We start from the raw sequence: 23,592 nt of genomic DNA on the forward strand, positions 1-23,592 counted from the left end.
CCAGAAAGACAAAGCTTGGCAGACCAAATACGACAATCTGCGGGAGGAGAATCTCTCTCTGCTGGACGACGCGCTACTCCAGAAAGACAAAGCTTGGCAGACCAAATACGACAATCTGCGGGAGGAGCATCTCTCTCTGCTGGACGACGCGCTACTCCAGAAAGACAAAGCTTGGCAGACCAAATACGACAATCTGCGGGAGGAGCATCTCTCTCAGCTGGACGACGCGCTACTCCAGAAAGACAACGCTTGGCAGACCAAATACGACAATCTGCGGGAGGAGCATCTCTCTCTGCTGGACGACGCGCTACTCCAGAAAGACAACGCTTGGCAGACCAAATACGACAATCTGCGGGAGGAGCATCTCTCTCTGCTGGACGACGCGCTACTCCAGAAAGACAACGCTTGGCAGACCAAATACGACAATCTGCGGGAGGAGCATCTCTCTCTGCTGGACGACGCGCTACTCCAGAAAGACAACGCTTGGCAGACCAAATATGACAATCTGCGGGAGGAGCATCTCTCTCTGCTGGACGACGCGCTCCTCCAGAAAGACAAAGCTTGGCAGACCAAATACGACAATCTGCAGGAGGAGCAACTCTCTCTGGTGGAGGACGCGCTACTCCAGAAAGACAAACGTTGGCAGACAAAATACGACATTCTGCAGGAGGTGCATCTCTATCTGCTGGAGGACACGCTACTCCAGACAGACAAAAGTTGGCAGACCAAATATGACAATCTGCAGGTGGAGTTCAGAGAGGAACTGGCCAAGCAAGAACAGAACTGGGAGATGAGAGTCAAACAACTGGAAGAAGAAAAGAACCAGCTGGAAGAGAAAGAACAGAACTGGGAGACAACAGTCAAGCAGCTGGAAAAGATGCAACTGGAGCATCTCTTTATGATGGACGACACGCTACTCCAGAAAGACAAAAGTTGGCAGACCAAATATGACAATCTGCAGGTGGAGTTCAGAGAGGAACTGGCCAAGCAAGAACAGAACTGGGAGATGAGAGTCAAGCAGCTGGAAGAAGAAAAGAACCAGCTGGAAGAGAAAGAACAGAACTGTGAGACGAAGTCAAAGAGCTGGAGGAAGAAAATGAGCAACTGGTGGAAGAAAAGAACCAGCTGGCAGAGACAGAACAGAGCTGAAGAAGAAGAACAGAGTTCACCCCTGTTCCCTGAACTTATTGTAGACTGAACAGGAAATGGAGGAGAACACCACTAGTGAATGAGACAAAGCAAACCAAGTCCGGAAGTAAAAAGAAAAAGAGATAATCAAAAAAAAACTCCCAATGGAGGTCCAACAAACAGGTCATCCAATAAAACACCCCCAACCCCTTCCCCTTCTCACCCTCTAATCAATTTCCCTTTAAGGACAGCACACAGACAGACCTCCAAATTGATTCAGTGTGTGTGCCGTGTGGGTTTTCTCCTGGTGCTCAGGTTTCCTCCCACAATAAAATAAAAAAACACCCACCCTCAACCCCTCACCCATCACCCCTCACCTCTTTCCCTCCCTTCCTCTTCTCACCCTCTAGTCAATTTCCCTTTAAGGACAGCACACAGACAGACCTCCAAACAGTGTGTGTGCTGTGTGGGTTTTCTCCTGGTGCTCAGGTTTCCTCCCACAATAAAAAACAAAAATAATCAATTAGGCTTCAATCAAATTAATAAATAAACAAATCACAATCACAAATAAACATTTAAATGAACACTTGAAAATAAATGCATGTATCTTTCTCTATGAATAAACTGTATTGAATACACTGTAAGACATTATGGTGGCTTTGAAGCAGAAGTGCTGCTATCTGTCACCAACTACTGTTGATTGAAACAACAGGAAAGTCCTGTTCGGACAGGATCAGTTTGATCTTGTTGGAGCAGGAGCTCGTCACTGGTGCAATGTAGCTAAGTACATTTACTCAAGTGCCGCAGTTAAGTACAAGTTTGAGGTATTTATATTTTACTTTACTATTTTAGTTTCTCAGTAAACACCTGTTTGGGACTTTCCTCAGGTAAACAGGCTTATTGGTAACAGGTGATAGTATCATGATTGGGTATGAAAGGGGCATCCTCCAAAGGCTCAGTCGTTTACAAGCGAGGATGGAGCGAGCTTCACCACTTTGTCAACACGTGATTGTATAAAGGAGATTACTACACAGTCTCAGGAACACAACGTCAAACTGTGGTCTGCAAACACAGTTCGTAAACGACTGAATTCTGGTTTAATTGAAGTTGTACACTGCAGTTCAGCAGTTACACGGTCCAGACTTTGTCAGAATCAAGGCTGCACTTTACAAATGAAGATTTATCACTGAAAACATATGATAGGCAGTGGCGGAGCAAGTACTGAAGGCCAGTACTTAAGTAAAAGTACAGATAACCAGCAAAATATATACTTAAGTGGAAGTAGAAGTACTACATCAACAATCCTACTTAAGTAAAAGTAAATAAGTACTTACTTTTAAATGTACTTTAAGTATTACAAGTAAAAGTACTCACACAATGGGTTGTCCAGGCCTAAACTTCAATAAAAAACATAGTGTGGTAGTATGGGGCTGTGTTACCCTGTTAGCTAACATATAATCAACAGAATTATAAAATAGAGCGTGAAATGTATCATAGAGGTTAAGCATAAGTACGCTAACCCTCACAGTAAACAAAAGTTGTTGCAGGTAAGTATTACTAATGGCATCTGCAGAGGTATAAAAATTACTAGTAGTAACATCTGCATTGTCTCATATCATTGGGCAAAACCAGTAAAGAAGATGGTCATATCTTCAAATACGTTATTTTGTTGGAAATCTATTCCGAATAGATTTCATGTAGCCAACAGAGTTGAATGTTTTGCTTTGAATTTCAAAGCAAAACATTCAACTCTGTTGGCTACATGATAGAAACAATGTATCCAACTAATTTAAGTAAAGATCTTTGTGCAATGAGAAAACACAGAATTTGAGGACATAGTGTCGAGCTTTGGAAGAGACAGATCATGTCACATTTTTCAGTCATTTATCTGATCAAACAGGCAAACTTATCGACAGATTATTCAACTGTTCTACTCAACAGAATATTCAACTGTGAAAAATAAAAAAAAATAAATAGTTGCAGCCCTTTTTTAAACCTTTCTGTCTTTGACTTCTGACATGTCGTGAACATGAGAATTCAATTCAAGTCTTAATGCTGGCAACGCTCATCTATAAACATTTTCTTTTTTTTCTCTCTGCACAACAGTTTTAACTTGGCAGTTTCATTGTTAATTGCATTACCAAAATTTTTTGTTCAATTTTAACAAGAGTTGGTTTTCAAAGTTTTTTTTTAACCTAGTCTGCCTTTTTTTGGAAAAAAACCTGCCTGTCTGAGCTAAAAAGTCTTTCACATGCTGCCGAGGCAGGCGGCGGACTGTTGATTTTGAGGGACAAGTTGAGAACATTGGGCCAAAATAGAGCCAACAAAGTCAACATTTCAGGATTTAATGAAAACAGGTTCATCTTATGATAAATGAATCCGTAGTTTTAAAACTATACAAGAGGCTATGAGGCTATGAGCGTCTTAATGAGGTGTTGGTCGGCTGTGAGCCTCCAGTTATTTCCTCATTTGATTTTGATGATGATGACGATCAAACATATCGCTCTCACAAAGTGTTAAACTGGGTTGAGACCTAACTGTCGCAGCATATTATTCTTATATTAAATCATCTGCATTTGTTCTGTTTCCCCACTTTTTTAGGGGTTTCCTTTAATTTCATCATTTGTTTTTCACATATTTGCACAAAACAGCTAATGTAAACCGTGCTGGCTATCTGTAGCTTGTTAGCACCTTGTGTCTGCTGTGTGTACACTCAGTTTATTATGTGCACCAAGCTAAAACTAATGTGGTCTAATACAACCGTCCAACCTTCATGACAGTTACAGTGTTCAGTTTTTGATGAAATTCTGTTAAAGAGGTGTTGATTCAACCAATAATATGATGTTGATGTAGCTTGTGCTGCTGTTGAACTGTGTCCCATCATACTGGCAGATCTTTACGTTATCAAGCCCGCACTCATTGATGTAAACCAGGTGGACGAATACACAGCAAAAAGTCCAGTGTTGAATTAACTCCCACAGAGTTGATTTCAACACTTTTTCAGGGTTTATATAGCTGCACACTCTCTGGAGTTAAATGAATACTTTTGAAATAGTTAAACATTTCACACTGTGTGAGAGTTCCTCCTTTAACTCGTTGAACAGAGTTAAATTAACACTTCATGATTAGACAAGTAACACTGCCGAGACACTTTTTACACCCTGGTTAGTGTTAGCTTTACTCGCTTCAGTGTCAGGCTATCCACACTTAAAAGTGGTCAAATTATTGTAAGAATGAATGGCACTAACACAATTTCTTTCAAAAAATGACATTTATTCTGTCCTCTTACTGAACATTAAAACATTGTGAATGAAGGTAATATGTACAATCTCTCATCTGAAACATCGTACGAGCTTTGAATGTCATCAGGTTTATAAAACCTCAGCTCATATCATTTTACTGAGTAGTGCAAGATTGAAATGCCTTTTAAGATTCATTTCGAACTGAATTCACTTCTAACATCCCTCATTTACACATGCAGCCAAGAAAGTGACGTGAAAAAAAATATTTCAATAACCTTAATAATATAATTACCTTCTGAAAGACAACGAGTCTCTCAGCTGCATCACTTGCGCTGATTTTTGGAGACGTCTGCCCGCCTGGTGGTGGCGGGAGGAGATGTATCAGCAACAACAGGGACGCCATTTCTTGGTCATAGGCTGAATATAAAAATGTCACAAATCAACTGAAAAGTCTTCCAATTTAATTCTTTAAGTTGAAATTAAAACAGAGAGGAATCATAAGATTTGTAAGTCTTCCATCAATTGTTTATATTTATTCCAAAACGAGTTTCAGAGATGCACAAGAACAAACAAAGACAGCTGAGACTGTCAAAGCTACTTGTTTCTTTAATTTTTATTATATATAAGGGCTAATAAAAACAACTGTCACTGCAAACTGCTGTGACAGCAAGCAAAAACAAATGTCAAATGCCTGGAGGATGAGCCGTCATCAAACAGGAGACTGAAGTCTTGGTCCACCTTTAAGAAAGGAAATATTTAACAACTGCTACTAAAAATGTAAACTATTCAAAACATGATTCCTAACTTCCCGGTCCTTTTGTATCCAGGAATCTTGGAAAGGTAAAGAGGACTGATGATGATCACTTCTGCCGGGGTCACTGAGCTTCTGACGAGGCTGAAATGTCTCTTTCATCTTCTGGAAAATCACACAGTTGTCCGTGGTGTGGTTGAGCAAACACATGGCCTCCTGGCAAGCATCTCCATCGAGCTGCCTTTCCACATCAACAGTCCTTCGAAGATTTGGGCCCCCCAGAGAAACGTCCATAGGGTATTTGGTGGCAGTGGAGATCCCTGACGAATCTTTCCTTGGACAGTTTTCAGACGCCAAGACATGTATCCTGCGCTGCTGGCAGCATCATAGAAGTGTTCCTGAAATAAATCAAAAATATTAAATGTGTTGTCAAACTAAGCTCAAAAGAAATCTGAGAGAATTCAAATGTCAGTATTCTGCACACAAAGCTGTGCGCATGTCATGTTCTGCCCCTGTTGATGAAGAAATAAGCTAAGGAGTCGTGTTGGTGATTCTCCTCACAGTGTCCCACATTTGTCTGGAGTTGTTTTTTCTATTGTCTCTTTGTGTTGCTTTTCAGCTTCCTTAAGCATGTGATTCAGTTCCTTTTGTACCAGTTTGAGTTGAACCCTGTCCTGGTTTCTGAATGCTCTTTTCTTACGGTGAAAATGTGTTGAATATAGAAGACATTTTTCATTTGTGCATAAAAAAAAACCTGAGTGGAAAAATTCTGAAAAATCTTGCAAAAACGATTTAACACCTTGCTGAGGTGGAAAAGTTGGTGTATCAGTGAGTGAAAGAAAAATGTGACAAACTGCAAACATCTTAAAACATATAATACATAAATCAACCATAAATAATAAACAATATAAACTCTGTAAATGTGTAAACTTTGTGTATTATTCTACTACACATAGCAAGCAGTCTACCGGTCTGTTGAGAAAGATATCTGGTGTGCCACATTCTGCACTAAGTAACAAGAATAACAGAATACTACTACTGCCAATACTAATGATAGAATAAATACAATAATAACATTACTAACAATAGTCACAACAAAGTCATATTGAATAGTAATACTATTTAATAATACATGGTAGTAATGACTGTGACTTGAAATGTCAACCGACAAAATCATCAGATCTGTGTGGAGTGATGAGGAGACTCTAACCTTCCTCACATGCATACATGAACCAAACAGAAATATCATATTTCATGTTTTCCACTTTGATTCTCACTGTTTCAGGTTTGACCGGCTCTCTTTTAGTTACATCATATTGTTGAGGCCTCTTCTTCGGGGTTTTAATGCACCCGACTGGGGAGTTAGGCTCTGGATCAATTTGAATCCTGTCAGGTTGCAAATCACTCACTGAATAGTGATGTGATTCCTGACGGGAAGGCAAGAATAAACCTCTGACAGGAATCTCTGGTGGCTTTCTGGAGCTTTAACCACCGTGTGGCGGTTACGTTGTGATATTACATACAGAACGCTGCCTCAATTGTGATCACTAAATAACTGTAATTGTGCAGAGAGCACCACACATTACACATTTCAAAGCATTTCCCTAATTCCTGCATTTTCACCTGGAAGTCCATGAGCGCTGTTCAGGCCCTGGGAACTTTGGTCAATGTTAGCTTGGCTGCATTCACCCTGATTCTCACACTCCTCCTGGTCACTATTTTCTTCTTAGTGAAGAAGCTGGAGATGTCTCCCTGCCTCCGTTTCATACTATAGTCTACATTGAAAAACGTGTCCACAAACACAACGAAAAGCAACATGTTATTTGTACCGTCACATCACAGTGGCAACATGATACTCTGTTGTTGACTATTAACTCATGGAGCAAAACGCTCAACACACGAAGGATGATAACGCTACTGAAACAGTGGAGAGATGTTTAGCCTACATTTATCCAGATGGAGAGTTAACTAAAGTAAAACACAGTGAACAATTTCCCATGCCAATTCAACTAAGTGGAACAGAAGTTGGAAAAACACTGTTTTGAAGAACCTGTAGTGTTCTGTTCTTACCTTAGCTCGGTGCACCTTTGAGCATCACGTCGAAAAAAAGTCAGTGACTGGTGAAGTTACACGAGTTCATGCGCGGAGCCACTTCCTTCTTTTTCCAAAATAAAAGCCTTCATGAGTTTTTAACATAGTCTAATCAAACAAGGTTTTGGCTTTACTTCCGTCATGCAGCGTCGGTAACTTTACGCAACGCAATGATTGACATTATGATGAGTCAATGGCCGTTGGGGCGGCACACGGGGTGGCCAATCAGACTGCAGGGGCGGCGGGTGCCCCCGTGCCATCATGGAAGCCCCGCCTCTGCGCGCCACAGCGGTCAAAAACCGTTTGCCCCTTCCGGGTTGAACACCTGATGTCAACACAGTTCCTCCTACCTTTATAGGTTAGCCCAAATAGGCTGGCATTACAGCGACACCCCATGTTCACATCAGTGAATGACACACAGACACCTCATAACAGATAACACACATATTTGGTTCTTTAGAAAGATTATCTAGATGGGGGTTGCAATGCAAATTTCGTTGACATGCTCAATGATTATAAAAGGATTCTTGATTCTTGAAAAAGTAGCTGCTCAACAGGAGTAAAAAAAAAAAAAGCAACTTACTGTTACCACCAGTAACCGCAGATGTGTGCAAATCAACTGAATCTGACCAGCTGAAATCTTAAAGATGTTGAGAGTATGGGGTTCTTAGTAAAAAGGCTATAAGGTCCCATTTGCAGATTTATGTTATTTTAAATAGGGAAAGCTATTATGAGTTACAAGTGCAAAACTATGTTGAGGAATGGGGGTGGTATAATTGGTTTCTCTCTATAAATATAATTTACTGTGACTGGTGTCGCCCAACTAGTTTGAATTGGTTTCAGCACTCACTTTAATGCATTTTGTTTCCTTGTGAAAGTCATGTATTTTGTCTTGAAAGTTACACAACTATTTCTTTTTAACAGATCCCCCACATGGAACATATCTCCATTAACACAAACTCTTACCAAGCGTTGTGAATCTTTCAAAAATCACTTAAAAAGCAATACAAATAGGACTGTGGGATATTCTGAATGGCATACAACCAAATAGTAATACTCCGTGGTATTTAATGGTACATAATGTGGAATTGTATAGCAATGTGAGAAACATTTGTAAGAACCACTGGTCACACATGTAACTTGGTGTGTTTGCTTTAGAAAAAAAGATGCAATTCAAGGATACAATCTAATTAACGACGAATGGAGTAAAGCACTGCAACAATGCAGCTGCCTCGTCTAGATGACTGGACAATGTGGAACTGTTTCAATACTGTTTGCTTCCTTTCTTGTTATTTCATTATCTGCTTGAGTTTGCAAAAAGCTAAACTTTACTTGACTCCTGTTTTTACAGACATGTTTAGTCGAAATAAGTCAAAGGTAATGCTGTAGAAATATATTTCAAATGTATTACAAAATATACACCTTAACTCTCTCTCACATACACAATTGTAACCAAAAACACACACACACAGAGAAATTAGCGACAGATATATATAAAATAAATATATATTGTGCAGCGTATGCCACTCGCTGCTGGTCGTATGCAGAAGGTTGTACCACAGGGCTCTGCTGGTGGTGGCCTGCCGGTCGCTCAGTGTTTGTCCAGTTTCAGTCCTCAGCCCCACCAAATACTCCGCCAGGTTGTCCACTCGGTCCATCCCTGGGACGCTGCACTCATTCCTGGTATCCTGGTAAATATAAGAGTACAGCAAAATCAAAAACACACAATATCACAGACAGAAAAACGACACATCTGTCAGAGCGTAACTTGTCACAACATCAGATTGTTGCATTTTAGGATGAGAAAAATAAGCTCATCATGATAGAAAGCTAAGACTCACCAGAGAAAAGGTGGCTGAAAAGAGGGGACGAGCTTCTTCCAAGCACCTTGACACTGTAGATGCTGACGCAGTGAACAAGGTCCCTGAGTGGCTGAGCGCTGAGGGGGGCCTGACTGACAGGGATGCAGCTTCGCAGTCCTGGTTCCATCAGGCTGTGGCCTCCAGATAGTCACCATGTCATCAACAGCTGGAGGTTAATCTGTTTGGTCATCTGAAAGACATTCATTGTGTCACTATTTCCTGGATAATAGTGACAATCATCATCATCATCATGCATTAGATCATAACGCATTATTATTGCGTTACTGTGAGTAGAATGGTGTGATGAAACGTTATGATGATGCATTGTTCTTTGAGGAAAACCAGTCGAAAGTCAACTTGACTTTAATCGCATGCTAAAAAAAGAGGATTATAATTATGGGTCGCTCTATGAGTACAGCCAAATGTGTATCTAACTGACCATCTGGCGACTAAATAAACGACAGCGAGTTTATGTGAATGTACACAGACTGTGACAGTAATTCACAGCGACTCTCTGCACCGACGTGCACCAACACAGTAACGTTGTGCAACGACAGTTAGGCTGATATAGCGTTCGTCATGTAGCATCACAGAGTACAGAAGCTAGCTAACTAGCTCGTCGACAAAATAAAATAAGCATAAAATGAAACAAGTTAACCAGCAGCAGCTCACCTCTTTATGTCGGCGGATGAAATGTGAAAGTAGCAGAAGTCGACTGGCGGACTTGAAGAGGCTTCAGACGGAAAAACTCCTGCCGGCTCCCGTCGCTGGGTCTGTTTTCTTACCGGAGCTTTGCGGGGATCCGCGATTGGCCGGTGGGAAGATGGAATTGAGGCGCCGCAAGATTATAGGCTTATTCTACATAAACCACAAAAGTATGAAGACGCTATGTACAAAACCGTTTTAATCCAAAGAACATTTTCTTATATTCTCTGGTATTCATGTCATATACAGATGCAACGATGATTGCTGGGTAATTTGTTGTTGTCCAATCTTAAGTCTCTATTTGATCACGTGACAAGACTCCGGCTCGGTGAAACGCAAAAGTTGGCCAAGCTAGCAGTCATGCCGTTTAAACACAAAAGTGGTGGTTGCTATACTCCCCTGTAGTTCTCTTTCTTTTGCTCATCAGCCTCAGAGACCAACTGGTCAGAACACACAAAAGCACGCACGGACACGCACGCAGGCACGCGCACGCACGGACACGCACGCACACGCACGCACGCACGCATCAAAGCAGAACAGCAAGATCAAAGCAGCACAGCAAGATCAAAGCCAAGTGTGGTTTTGAACTGCATGAATACCTGACTGTACACCAGTCAATTCATATTTGAATAGAACAGAAAACTAGTCTCAAACAATCAAGTACAAAGTGCTAAATAGAAATGCAGTCAACTACAGACATGTACAGTCCACAACAGACAATTATAGTCCACAACAGTCAAGTACAGACTACAACAGGCAGTACAATGGCACAAAGAAACAGGCCAACTAATAGGGGTCAACTTGATCCTCCGGATCAATTTGAATCCTATGAGGTTGCAAATCACTCACTGAATAGTGATGTGATTCCTGACGGGAAGACAATGAATGAATGGAATGAAGAAAGAGAGATTTGCCACTGGGTGGAAAACCTAATACTGGAAGTATGCAGACAGGAGGAGGAGCGTCTCTCTCTGATGGACACCGCGCTACTCCAGAAAGACAAAGCTTGGCAGACCAAATATGACAATCTGCAGGAGGAGCATCGCTCTCTGATGGAGGACGCGCTACTCCAGAAAGACAAAGCTTGGCAGACCAAATATGACAATCTGCAGGAGGAGAATCTCAAGAGTATCGATGAGATCATCACAGAGTATGAGTCTCAGATCTCCTCCTTCCAGCAAAGTCTCCAATCAAAGATGGAGCAGGCAGAGAATGCCCAAGACCAAACCACTGAGATCTTCAGTATGAAGCAGGAGATCCACGAGAGTCTTGCACGGCAGATGGAACTGCAGATGACAGTGAACCAGTTGGAAAAGACGCTCAACCTGAGAGACAATGGAGTCCTGTCTCTCAACAAGTCTCTCTTTCTCCTCAGAGAGGAACTGGCCAAGAAAGAACAGAACTGGGAGATGAGAGTCAAACAACTGGAAGAAGAAAAGAACCAGCTGGAAGAGAAAGAACAGAACTGGGAGACAACAGTCAAGCAGCTGGAAAAGATGCAACTGGAGCATCTCTTTATGATGGACGACACGCTACTCCAGAAAGACAAAGCTTGGCAGACCAAATATGACAATCTGCGGGAGGAGCATCTCTCTCTGATGGACGCCGCTCTACACCAGAAAGACAAAGCTTGGCAGACCAAATATGACAATCTGCAGGAGGAGCATCTCTCTCTGATGGAGGACTCTCTACTCCAGAGAGACCAAAGTTGGCAGACCAAATACGACATTCTGCAGGAGGTTCATCTCTATCTGCTGAAGGACATGCTACTCCAGAAAGACAAAGCTTGGCAGACCAAATACGACAATCTGCGGGAGGAGCATCTCTCTCTGGTGGAGGACGCGCTACTCCAGAAAGACAAAGCTTGGCAGACCAAATACGACAATCTGCGGGAGGAGCACCTCTCTCTGCTGGACGACGCGCTACTCCAGAAAGACAAAGCTTGGCAGACCAAATACGACAATCTGCGGGAGGAGCATCTCTCTCTGCTGGACGACGCGCTACTCCAGAAAGACAAAGCTTGGCAGACCAAATACGACAATCTGCGGGAGGAGCATCTCTCTCTGCTGGACGACGCGCTACTCCAGAAAGACAACGCTTGGCAGACCAAATATGACAATCTGCAGGAGGAGCAACTCTCTCTGATGGACGACGCGCTACTCCAGAAAGACAACGCTTGGCAGACCAAATATGACAATCTGCAGGAGGAGCAACTCTCTCTGATGGACGACGCGCTACTCCAGAAAGACAAAAGTTGGCAGACCAAATATGACAATCTGCAGGTGGAGTTCAGAGAGGAACTGGCCAAGCAAGAACAGAACTGGGAGACGAGAGTCAAGCAGCTGGAAAAGATGCAACTGGAGCATCTCTTTATGATGGACGACACGCTACTCCAGAAAGACAAAGCTTGGCAGACCAAATACGACAATCTGCAGGAGGTTCATCTCTATCTGCTGGAGGACGCGCTACTCCAGAAAGACAACGCTTGGCAGACCAAATATGACAATCTGCAGGTGGAGTTCAGAGAGGAACTGGCCAAGCAAGAACAGAACTGGGAGACGAGAGTCAAGCAACTGGAGGAAGAAAAGAACCAGCTGGAAGAGAAAGAACAGAACTGGGAGACCAGAGTCAAGCAGCTGGAAAAGATGCAACTGGAGCATCTCTTTATGATGGACGCCGCTCTACACCAGAAAGACAAAGCTTGGCAGACCAAATATGACAATCTGCAGGAGGAGCATCTCTCTCTGATGGAGGACTCTCTACTCCAGAGAGACAAAAGTTGGCAGACCAAATACGACAATCTGCGGGAGGAGCATCTCTCTCTGCTGGACGACGCGCTACTCCAGAAAGACAAAGCTTGGCAGACCAAATACGACAATCTGCGGGAGGAGCATCTCTCTCTGCTGGACGACGCGCTACTCCAGAAAGACAAAGCTTGGCAGACCAAATACGACAATCTGCGGGAGGAGCATCTCTCTCAGCTGGACGACGCGCTACTCCAGAAAGACAACGCTTGGCAGACCAAATACGACAATCTGCGGGAGGAGCATCTCTCTCAGCTGGACGACGCGCTACTCCAGAAAGACAACGCTTGGCAGACCAAATACGACAATCTGCGGGAGGAGCATCTCTCTCTGCTGGACGACGCGCTACTCCAGAAAGACAACGCTTGGCAGACCAAATACAACAATCTGCGGGAGGAGCATCTCTCTCTGCTGGACGACGCGCTACTCCAGAAAGACAAAGCTTGGCAGACCAAATACGACAATCTGCGGGAGGAGCACCTCTCTCTGCTGGACGACGCGCTACTCCAGAAAGACAAAGCTTGGCAGACCAAATACGACAATCTGCGGGAGGAGCATCTCTCTCTGCTGGACGACGCGCTACTCCAGAAAGACAAAGCTTGGCAGACCAAATACGACAATCTGCGGGAGGAGCATCTCTCTCTGCTGGACGACGCGCTACTCCAGAAAGACAACGCTTGGCAGACCAAATACGACAATCTGCGGGAGGAGCATCTCTCTCTGCTGGACGACGCGCTACTCCAGAAAGACAAAGCTTGGCAGACCAAATACGACAATCTGCTGGAGGAGCAACTCTCTCTGATGGACGCCACGCTACTCCAGAAAGACAAACGTTGGCAGACCAAATACGACATTCTGCAGGAGGTGCATCTCTATCTGCTGGAGGACACGCTACTCCAGACAGACAAAAGTTGGCAGACCAAATATGACAATCTGCAGGTGGAGTTCAGAGAGGAACTGGCCAAGCAAGAACAGAACTGGGAGATGAGAGTCAAACAACTGGAAGAAGAAAAGAACCAGCTGGAAGAGAAAGAACAGAACTGGGAGACAACAGTCAAGCAGCTGGAAAAGATGCAACTGGAGCATCTCTTTATGATGGACGACACGCTACTCCAGAAAGACAAAACTTGGCAGACCAAATATGACAATCTGCAGGTGGAGTTCAGAGAGGAACTGGCCAAGCAAGAACAGAACTGGGAGACGAGAGTCAAGCAACTGGAGGAAGAAATGAACCAGCTTGAAGAGAAAGAACAGAACTGGGAGACAACAGTCAAGCAGCTGGAAAAGATGCAACTGGAGCATCTCTTTATGATGGACGACACGCTACTCCAGAAAGACAAAAGTTGGCAGACCAAATATGACAATCTGCAGGTGGAGTTCAGAGAGGAACTGGCCAAGCAAGAACAGAACTGGGAGACGAGAGTCAAGCAACTGGGGAAGGAAAAGAACCAGCTGGAAGAGAAAGAACAGAACTGGGAGATGAGAGTCAAGCAGCTGGAAGAAGAAAAGAACCAGCTGGAAGAGAAAGAACAGAACTGTGAGACGAAGTCAAAGAGCTGGAGGAAGAAAATGAGCAACTGGTGGAAGAAAAGAACCAGCTGGCAGAGACAGAACAGAGCTGAAGAAGAAGAACAGAGTTCACCCCTGTTCCCTGAACTTATTGTAGACTGAACAGGAAATGGAGGAGAACACCACTAGTGAATGAGACAAAGCAAACCAAGTCCGGAAGTAAAAAGAAAAAGAGATAATCAAAAAAAAAACTCCCAATGGAGGTCCAACAAACAGGTCATCCAATAAAACACCCCCAACCCCTTCCCCTTCTCACCCTCTAATCAATTTCCCTTTAAGGACTGATTCAGTGTGTGTGCCGTGTGGGTTTTCTCCTGGTGCTCAGGTTTCCTCCCACAATAAAAAATAAAAAATAATCAATTAGGCTTCAATCAAATTAATAAATAAACAAATCACAATCACAAATAAACATTTAAATGAACACTTGAAAATAAATGCATGTATCTTTCTCTATGAATAAACTGTATTGAATACACTGTAAGACATTATGGTGGCTTTGAAGCAGAAGTGCTGCTATCTGTCACCAACTACTGTTGATTGAAACAACAGGAAAGTCCTGTTCGGACAGGATCAGTTTGATCTTGTTGGAGCAGGAGCTCGTCACTGGTGCAATGTAGCTAAGTACATTTACTCAAGTGCCGCAGTTAAGTACAAGTTTGAGGTATTTATATTTTACTTTACTATTTTAGTTTCTCAGTAAACACCTGTTTGGGACTTTCCTCAGGTAAACAGGCTTATTGGTAACAGGTGATAGTATCATGATTGGGTATGAAAGGGGCATCCTCCAAAGGCTCAGTCGTTTACAAGCGAGGATGGAGCGAGCTTCACCACTTTGTCAACACGTGATTGTATAAAGGAGATTACTACACAGTCTCAGGAACACAACGTCAAACTGTGGTCTGCAAACACAGTTCGTAAACGACTGAATTCTGGTTTAATTGAAGTTGTACACTGCAGTTCAGCAGTTACACGGTCCAGACTTTGTCAGAATCAAGGCTGCACTTTACAAATGAAGATTTATCACTGAAAACATATGATAGGCAGTGGCGGAGCAAGTACTGAAGGCCAGTACTTAAGTAAAAGTACAGATAACCAGCAAAATATATACTTAAGTGGAAGTAGAAGTACTACATCAACAATCCTACTTAAGTAAAAGTAAATAAGTACTTACTTTTAAATGTACTTTAAGTATTACAAGTAAAAGTACTCACACAATGGGTTGTCCAGGCCTAAACTTCAATAAAAAACATAGTATGGTAGTATGGGGCTGTGTTACCCTGTTAGCTAACATATAATCAACAGAATTATAAAATAGAGCGTGAAATGTATCATAGAGGTTAAGCATAAGTACGCTAACCCTCACAGTAAACAAAAGTTGTTGCAGGTAAGTATTACTAATGGCATCTGCAGAGGTATAAAAATTACTAGTAGTAACATCTGCATTGTCTCATATCATTGGGCAAAACCAGTAAAGAAGATGGTCATATCTTCAAATACGTTATTTTGTTGGAAATCTATTCCGAATAGATTTCATGTAGCCAACAGAGTTGAATGTTTTGCTTTGAATTTCAAAGCAAAACATTCAACTCTGTTGGCTACATGATAGAAACAATGTATCCAACTAATTTAAGTAAAGATCTTTGTGCAATGAGAAAACACAGAATTTGAGGACATAGTGTCGAGCTTTGGAAGAGACAGATCATGTCACATTTTTCAGTCATTTATCTGATCAAACAGGCAAACTTATCGACAGATTATTCAACTGTTCTACTCAACAGAATATTCAACTGTGAAAAATAAAAAAAAATAAATAGTTGCAGCCCTTTTTTAAACCTTTCTGTCTTTGACTTCTGACATGTCGTGAACATGAGAATTCAATTCAAGTCTTAATGCTGGCAACGCTCATCTATAAACATTTTCTTTTTTTTCTCTCTGCACAACAGTTTTAACTTGGCAGTTTCATTGTTAATTGCATTACCAAAATTTTTTGTTCAATTTTAACAAGAGTTGGTTTTCAAAGTTTTTTTTTAACCTAGTCTGCCTTTTTTTGGAAAAAAACCTGCCTGTCTGAGCTAAAAAGTCTTTCACATGCTGCCGAGGCAGGCGGCGGACTGTTGATTTTGAGGGACAAGTTGAGAACATTGGGCCAAAATAGAGCCAACAAAGTCAACATTTCAGGATTTAATGAAAACAGGTTCATCTTATGATAAATGAATCTGTAGTTTTAAAACTATACAAGAGGCTATGAAGCTATGAGCGTCTTAATGAGGTGTTGGTCGGCTGTGAGCCTCCAGTTATTTCCTCATTTGATTTTGATGATGATGACGATCAAACATATCGCTCTCACAAAGTGTTAAACTGGGTTGAGACCTAACTGTCGCAGCATATTATTCTTATATTAAATCATCTGCATTTGTTCTGTTTCCCCACTTTTTTAGGGGTTTCCTTTAATTTCATCATTTGTTTTTCACATATTTGCACAAAACAGCTAATGTAAACCGTGCTGGCTATCTGTAGCTTGTTAGCACCTTGTGTCTGCTGTGTGTACACTCAGTTTATTATGTGCACCAAGCTAAAACTAATGTGGTCTAATACAACCGTCCAACCTTCATGACAGTTACAGTGTTCAGTTTTTGATGAAATTCTGTTAAAGAGGTGTTGATTCAACCAATAATATGATGTTGATGTAGCTTGTGCTGCTGTTGAACTGTGTCCCATCATACTGGCAGATCTTTACGTTATCAAGCCCGCACTCATTGATGTAAACCAGGTGGACGAATACCTGGTTTACATCAGGTAAAGGAAACCCGCACTCATTGATGTAAACCAGGTGGACGAATACACAGCAAAAAGTCCAGTGTTGAATTAACTCCCACAGAGTTGATTTCAACACTTTTTCAGGGTTTATATAGCTGCACACTCTCTGGAGTTAAATGAATACTTTTGAAATAGTTAAACATTTCACACTGTGTGAGAGTTCCTCCTTTAACTCGTTGAACAGAGTTAAATTAACACTTCATGATTAGACAAGTAACACTGCCGAGACACTTTTTACACCCTGGTTAGTGTTAGCTTTACTCGCTTCAGTGTCAGGCTATCCACACTTAAAAGTGGTCAAATTATTGGAAGAATGAATGGCACTAACACAATTTCTTTCAAAAAATGACATTTATTCTGTCCTCTTACTGAACATTAAAACATTGTGAATGAAGGTAATATGTACAATCTCTCATCTGAAACATCGTACGAGCTTTGAATGTCATCAGGTTTATAAAACCTCAGCTCATATCATTTTAGTGAGTAGTGCAAGATTGAAACGCCTTTTAAGATTCATTTCGAACTGAATTCACTTCTAACATCCCTCATTTACACATGCAGCCAAGAAAGTGACGTGAAAAAAAATATTTCAATAACCTTAATAATATAATTACCTTCTGAAAGACAACGAGTCTCTCAGCTGCATCACTTGCGCTGATTTTTGGAGACGTCTGCCCGCCTGGTGGTGGCGGGAGGAGATGTATCAGCAACAACAGGGACGCCATTTCTTGGTCATAGGCTGAATATAAAAATGTCACAAATCAACTGAAAAGTCTTCCAATTTAATTCTTTAAGTTGAAATTAAAACAGAGAGGAATCATAAGATTTGTAAGTCTTCCATCAATTGTTTATATTTATTCCAAAACGAGTTTCAGAGATGCACAAGAATAAACAAAGACAGCTGAGACTGTCAAAGCTACTTGTTTCTTTAATTTTTATTATATATAAGGGCTAATAAAAACAACTGTCACTGCAAACTGCTGTGACAGCAAGCAAAAACAAATGTCAAATGCCTGGAGGATGAGCCGTCATCAAACAGGAGACTGAAGTCTTGGTCCACCTTTAAGAAAGGAAATATTTAACAACTGCTACTAAAAATGTAAACTATTCAAAACATGATTCCTAACTTCCCGGTCCTTTTGTATCCAGGAATCTTGGAAAGGTAAAGAGGACTGATGATGATCACTTCTGCCGGGGTCACTGAGCTTCTGACGAGGCTGAAATGTCTCTTTCATCTTCTGGAAAATCACACAGTTGTCCGTGGTGTGGTTGAGCAAACACATGGCCTCCTGGCAAGCATCTCCATCGAGCTGCCTTTCCACATCAACAGTCCTTCGAAGATTTGGGCCCCCCAGAGAAACGTCCATAGGGTATTTGGTGGCAGTGGAGATCCCTGACGAATCTTTCCTTGGACAGTTTTCAGACGCCAAGACATGTATCCTGCGCTGCTGGCAGCATCATAGAAGTGTTCCTGAAATAAATCAAAAATATTAAATGTGTTGTCAAACTAAGCTCAAAAGAAATCTGAGAGAATTCAAATGTCAGTATTCTGCACACAAAGCTGTGCGCATGTCATGTTCTGCCCCTGTTGATGAAGAAATAAGCTAAGGAGTCGTGTTGGTGATTCTCCTCACAGTGTCCCACATTTGTCTGGAGTTGTTTTTTCTATTGTCTCTTTGTGTTGCTTTTCAGCTTCCTTAAGCATGTGATTCAGTTCCTTTTGTACCAGTTTGAGTTGAACCCTGTCCTGGTTTCTGAATGCTCTTTTCTTACGGTGAAAATGTGTTGAATATAGAAGACATTTTTCATTTGTGCATAAAAAAAAACCTGAGTGGAAAAATTCTGAAAAATCTTGCAAAAACGATTTAACACCTTGCTGAGGTGGAAAAGTTGGTGTATCAGTGAGTGAAAGAAAAATGTGACAAACTGCAAACATCTTAAAACATATAATACATAAATCAACCATAAATAATAAACAATATAAACTCTGTAAATGTGTAAACTTTGTGTATTATTCTACTACACATAGCAAGCAGTCTACCGGTCTGTTGAGAAAGATATCTGGTGTGCCACATTCTGCACTAAGTAACAAGAATAACAGAATACTACTACTGCCAATACTAATGATAGAATAAATACAATAATAACATTACTAACAATAGTCACAACAAAGTCATATTGAATAGTAATACTATTTAATAATACATGGTAGTAATGACTGTGACTTGAAATGTCAACCGACAAAATCATCAGATCTGTGTGGAGTGATGAGGAGACTCTAACCTTCCTCACATGCATACATGAACCAAACAGAAATATCATATTTCATGTTTTCCACTTTGATTCTCACTGTTTCAGGTTTGACCGGCTCTCTTTTAGTTACATCATATTGTTGAGGCCTCTTCTTCGGGGTTTTAATGCACCCGACTGGGGAGTTAGGCTCTGGATCAATTTGAATCCTGTCAGGTTGCAAATCACTCACTGAATAGTGATGTGATTCCTGACGGGAAGGCAAGAATAAACCTCTGACAGGAATCTCTGGTGGCTTTCTGGAGCTTTAACCACCGTGTGGCGGTTACGTTGTGATATTACATACAGAACGCTGCCTCAATTGTGATCACTAAATAACTGTAATTGTGCAGAGAGCACCACACATTACACATTTCAAAGCATTTCCCTAATTCCTGCATTTTCACCTGGAAGTCCATGAGCGCTGTTCAGGCCCTGGGAACTTTGGTCAATGTTAGCTTGGCTGCATTCACCCTGATTCTCACACTCCTCCTGGTCACTATTTTCTTCTTAGTGAAGAAGCTGGAGATGTCTCCCTGCCTCCGTTTCATACTATAGTCTACATTGAAAAACGTGTCCACAAACACAACGAAAAGCAACATGTTATTTGTACCGTCACATCACAGTGGCAACATGATACTCTGTTGTTGACTATTAACTCATGGAGCAAAACGCTCAACACACGAAGGATGATAACGCTACTGAAACAGTGGAGAGATGTTTAGCCTACATTTATCCAGATGGAGAGTTAACTAAAGTAAAACACAGTGAACAATTTCCCATGCCAATTCAACTAAGTGGAACAGAAGTTGGAAAAACACTGTTTTGAAGAACCTGTAGTGTTCTGTTCTTACCTTAGCTCGGTGCACCTTTGAGCATCACGTCGAAAAAAAGTCAGTGACTGGTGAAGTTACACGAGTTCATGCGCGGAGCCACTTCCTTCTTTTTCCAAAATAAAAGCCTTCATGAGTTTTTAACATAGTCTAATCAAACAAGGTTTTGGCTTTACTTCCGTCATGCAGCGTCGGTAACTTTACGCAACGCAATGATTGACATTATGATGAGTCAATGGCCGTTGGGGCGGCACACGGGGTGGCCAATCAGACTGCAGGGGCGGCGGGTGCCCCCGTGCCATCATGGAAGCCCCGCCTCTGCGCGCCACAGCGGTCAAAAACCGTTTGCCCCTTCCGGGTTGAACACCTGACGTCAACACAGTTCCTCCTACCTTTATAGGTTAGCCCAAATAGGCTGGCATTACAGCGACACCCCATGTTCACATCAGTGAATGACACACAGACACCTCATAACAGATAACACACATATTTGGTTCTTTAGAAAGATTATCTAGATGGGGGTTGCAATGCAAATTTCGTTGACATGCTCAATGATTATAAAAGGATTCTTGATTCTTGAAAAAGTAGCTGCTCAACAGGAGTTTGCTGGACTATAAAAAATGCAACTTACTGTTACCACCAGTAACCGCAGATGTGTGCAAATCAACTGAATCTGACCAGCTGAAATCTTAAAGATGTTGAGAGTATGGGGTTCTTAGTAAAAAGGCTATAAGGTCCCATTTGCAGATTTATGTTATTTTAAATAGGGAAAGCTATTATGAGTTACAAGTGCAAAACTATGTTGAGGAATGGGGGTGGTATAATTGGTTTCTCTCTATAAATATAATTTACTGTGACTGGTGTCGCCCAACTACTTTGAATTGGTTTCAGCACTCACTTTAATGCATTTTGTTTCCTTGTGAAAGTCATGTATTTTGTCTTGAAAGTTACACAACTATTTCTTTTTAACAGATCCCCCACATGGAACATATCTCCATTAACACAAACTCTTACCAAGCGTTGTGAATCTTTCAAAAATCACTTAAAAAGCAATACAAATAGGACTGTGGGATATTCTGAATGGCATACAACCAAATAGTAATACTCCGTGGTATTTAATGGTACATAATGTGGAATTGTATAGCAATGTGAGAAACATTTGTAAGAACCACTGGTCACACATGTAACTTGGTGTGTTTGCTTTAGAAAAAAAGATGCAATTCAAGGATACAATCTAATTAACGACGAATGGAGTAAAGCACTGCAACAATGCAGCTGCCTCGTCTAGATGACTGGACAATGTGGAACTGTTTCAATACTGTTTGCTTCCTTTCTTGTTATTTCATTATCTGCTTGAGTTTGCAAAAAGCTAAACTTTACTTGACTCCTGTTTTTACAGATATGTTTAGTAGAAATAAGTCAAAGGTAATGCTGGAGAAATATATTTCAAATGTATTACAAAATATACACCTTAACTCTCTCTCACATACACAATTGTAACCAAAAACACACACACACACAGAAATTAGCGACAGATATATATAAAATAAATATATATTGTGCAGCGTATGCCACTCGCTGCTGGTCGTATGCAGAAGGTTGTACCACAGGGCTCTGCTGGTGGTGGCCTGCCGGTCGCTCAGTGTTTGTCCAGTTTCAGTCCTCAGCCCCACCAAATACTCCGCCAGGTTGTCCACTCGGTCCATCCCTGGGACGCTGCACTCATTCCTGGTATCCTGGTAAATATAAGAGTACAGCAAAATCAAAAACACACAATATCACAGACAGAAAAACGACACATCTGTCAGAGCGTAACTTGTCACAACATCAGATTGTTGCATTTTAGGATGAGAAAAATAAGCTCATCATGATAGAAAGCTAAGACTCACCAGAGAAAAGGTGGCTGAAAAGAGGGGACGAGCTTCTTCCAAGCACCTTGACACTGTAGATGCTGACGCAGTGAACAAGGTCCCTGAGTGGCTGAGCGCTGAGGGGGGCCTGACTGACAGGGATGCAGCTTCGCAGTCCTGGTTCCATCAGGCTGTGGCCTCCAGATAGTCACCATGTCATCAACAGCTGGAGGTTAATCTGTTTGGTCATCTGAAAGACATTCATTGTGTCACTATTTCCTGGATAATAGTGACAATCATCATCATCATCATGCATTAGATCATAACGCATTATTATTGCGTTACTGTGAGTAGAATGATGTGATGAAACGTTATGATGATGCATTGTTCTTTGAGGAAAACCAGTCGAAAGTCAACTTGACTTTAATCGCATGCTAAAAAAAGAGGATTATAATTATGGGTCGCTCTATGAGTACAGCCAAATGTGTCTCTAACTGACCATCTGGCGACTAAATAAACGACAGCGAGTTTATGTGAATGTACACAGACTGTGACAGTAATTCACAGCGACTCTCTGCACCGACGTGCACCAACACAGTAACGTTGTGCGACGACAGTTAGGCTGATATAGCGTTCGTCATGTAGCATCACAGAGTACAGAAGCTAGCTAACTAGCTCGTCGACAAAATAAAATAAGCATAAAATGAAACAAGTTAACCAGCAGCAGCTCACCTCTTTATGTCGGCGGATGAAATGTGAAAGTAGCAGAAGTCGACTGGCGGACTTGAAGAGGCTTCAGACGGAAAAACTCCTGCCGGCTCCCGTCGCTGGGTCTGTTTTCTTACCGGAGCTTTGCGGGGATCCGCGATTGGCCGGTGGGAAGATGGAATTGAGGCGCCGCAAGATTATAGGCTTATTCTACATAAACCACAAAAGTATGAAGACGCTATGTACAAAACCGTTTTAATCCAAAGAACATTTTCTTATATTCTCTGGTATTCATGTCATATACAGATGCAACGATGATTGCTGGGTAATTTGTTGTTGTCCAATCTTAAGTCTCTATTTGATCACGTGACAAGACTCCGGCTCGGTGAAACGCAAAAGTTGGCCAAGCTAGCAGTCATGCCGTTTAAACACAAAAGTGGTGGTTGCTATACTCCCCTGTAGTTCTCTTTCTTTTGCTCATCAGCCTCAGAGACCAACTGGTCAGAACACACAAAAGCACGCACGGACACGCACGCAGGCACGCGCACGCACGCACACGCACGCACACGCACGCACGCACGCATCAAAGCAGAACAGCAAGATCAAAGCAGCACAGCAAGATCAAAGCCAAGTGTGGTTTTGAACTGCATGAATACCTGACTGTACACCAGTCAATTCATATTTGAATAGAACAGAAAACTAGTCTCAAACAATCAAGTACAAAGTGCTAAATAGAAATGCAGTCAACTACAGACATGTACAGTCCACAACAGACAATTATAGTCCACAACAGTCAAGTACAGACTACAACAGGCAGTACAATGGCACAAAGAAACAGGCCAACTAATAGGGGTCAACTTGATCCTCCGGATCAATTTGAATCCTATGAGGTTGCAAATCACTCACTGAATAGTGATGTGATTCCTGACGGGAAGACAATGAA

The 23,592-nt window shown here is 41.8% G+C and overlaps 2 long non-coding RNA genes across 2 annotated transcripts; both read right to left on the reverse strand.

Moving 5' to 3' along the window:
- Nucleotides 1–8,709: 8,709 nt before the first annotated feature.
- On the reverse strand, nucleotides 8,710–9,822 carry LOC121622482. Its single transcript, XR_006007688.1, has 3 exons — nucleotides 9,747–9,822; nucleotides 9,054–9,264; nucleotides 8,710–8,900 (listed from the first exon to the last, which is right to left on the reverse strand). It is a non-coding gene; the product is annotated as an uncharacterized LOC121622482 (long non-coding RNA).
- An 11,753-nt stretch (nucleotides 9,823–21,575) lies between these two features.
- Nucleotides 21,576–22,749, reverse strand: LOC121622478. Its single transcript, XR_006007687.1, has 3 exons — nucleotides 22,674–22,749; nucleotides 21,981–22,191; nucleotides 21,576–21,827 (listed from the first exon to the last, which is right to left on the reverse strand). It is a non-coding gene; the product is annotated as an uncharacterized LOC121622478 (long non-coding RNA).
- Nucleotides 22,750–23,592: the final 843 nt, after the last annotated feature.

Source organism: Chelmon rostratus, chromosome 18 (genome assembly GCF_017976325.1).
Source record: "Chelmon rostratus isolate fCheRos1 chromosome 18, fCheRos1.pri, whole genome shotgun sequence".
NCBI classification, from domain to species: Eukaryota; Metazoa; Chordata; class Actinopteri; order Chaetodontiformes; family Chaetodontidae; genus Chelmon; species Chelmon rostratus.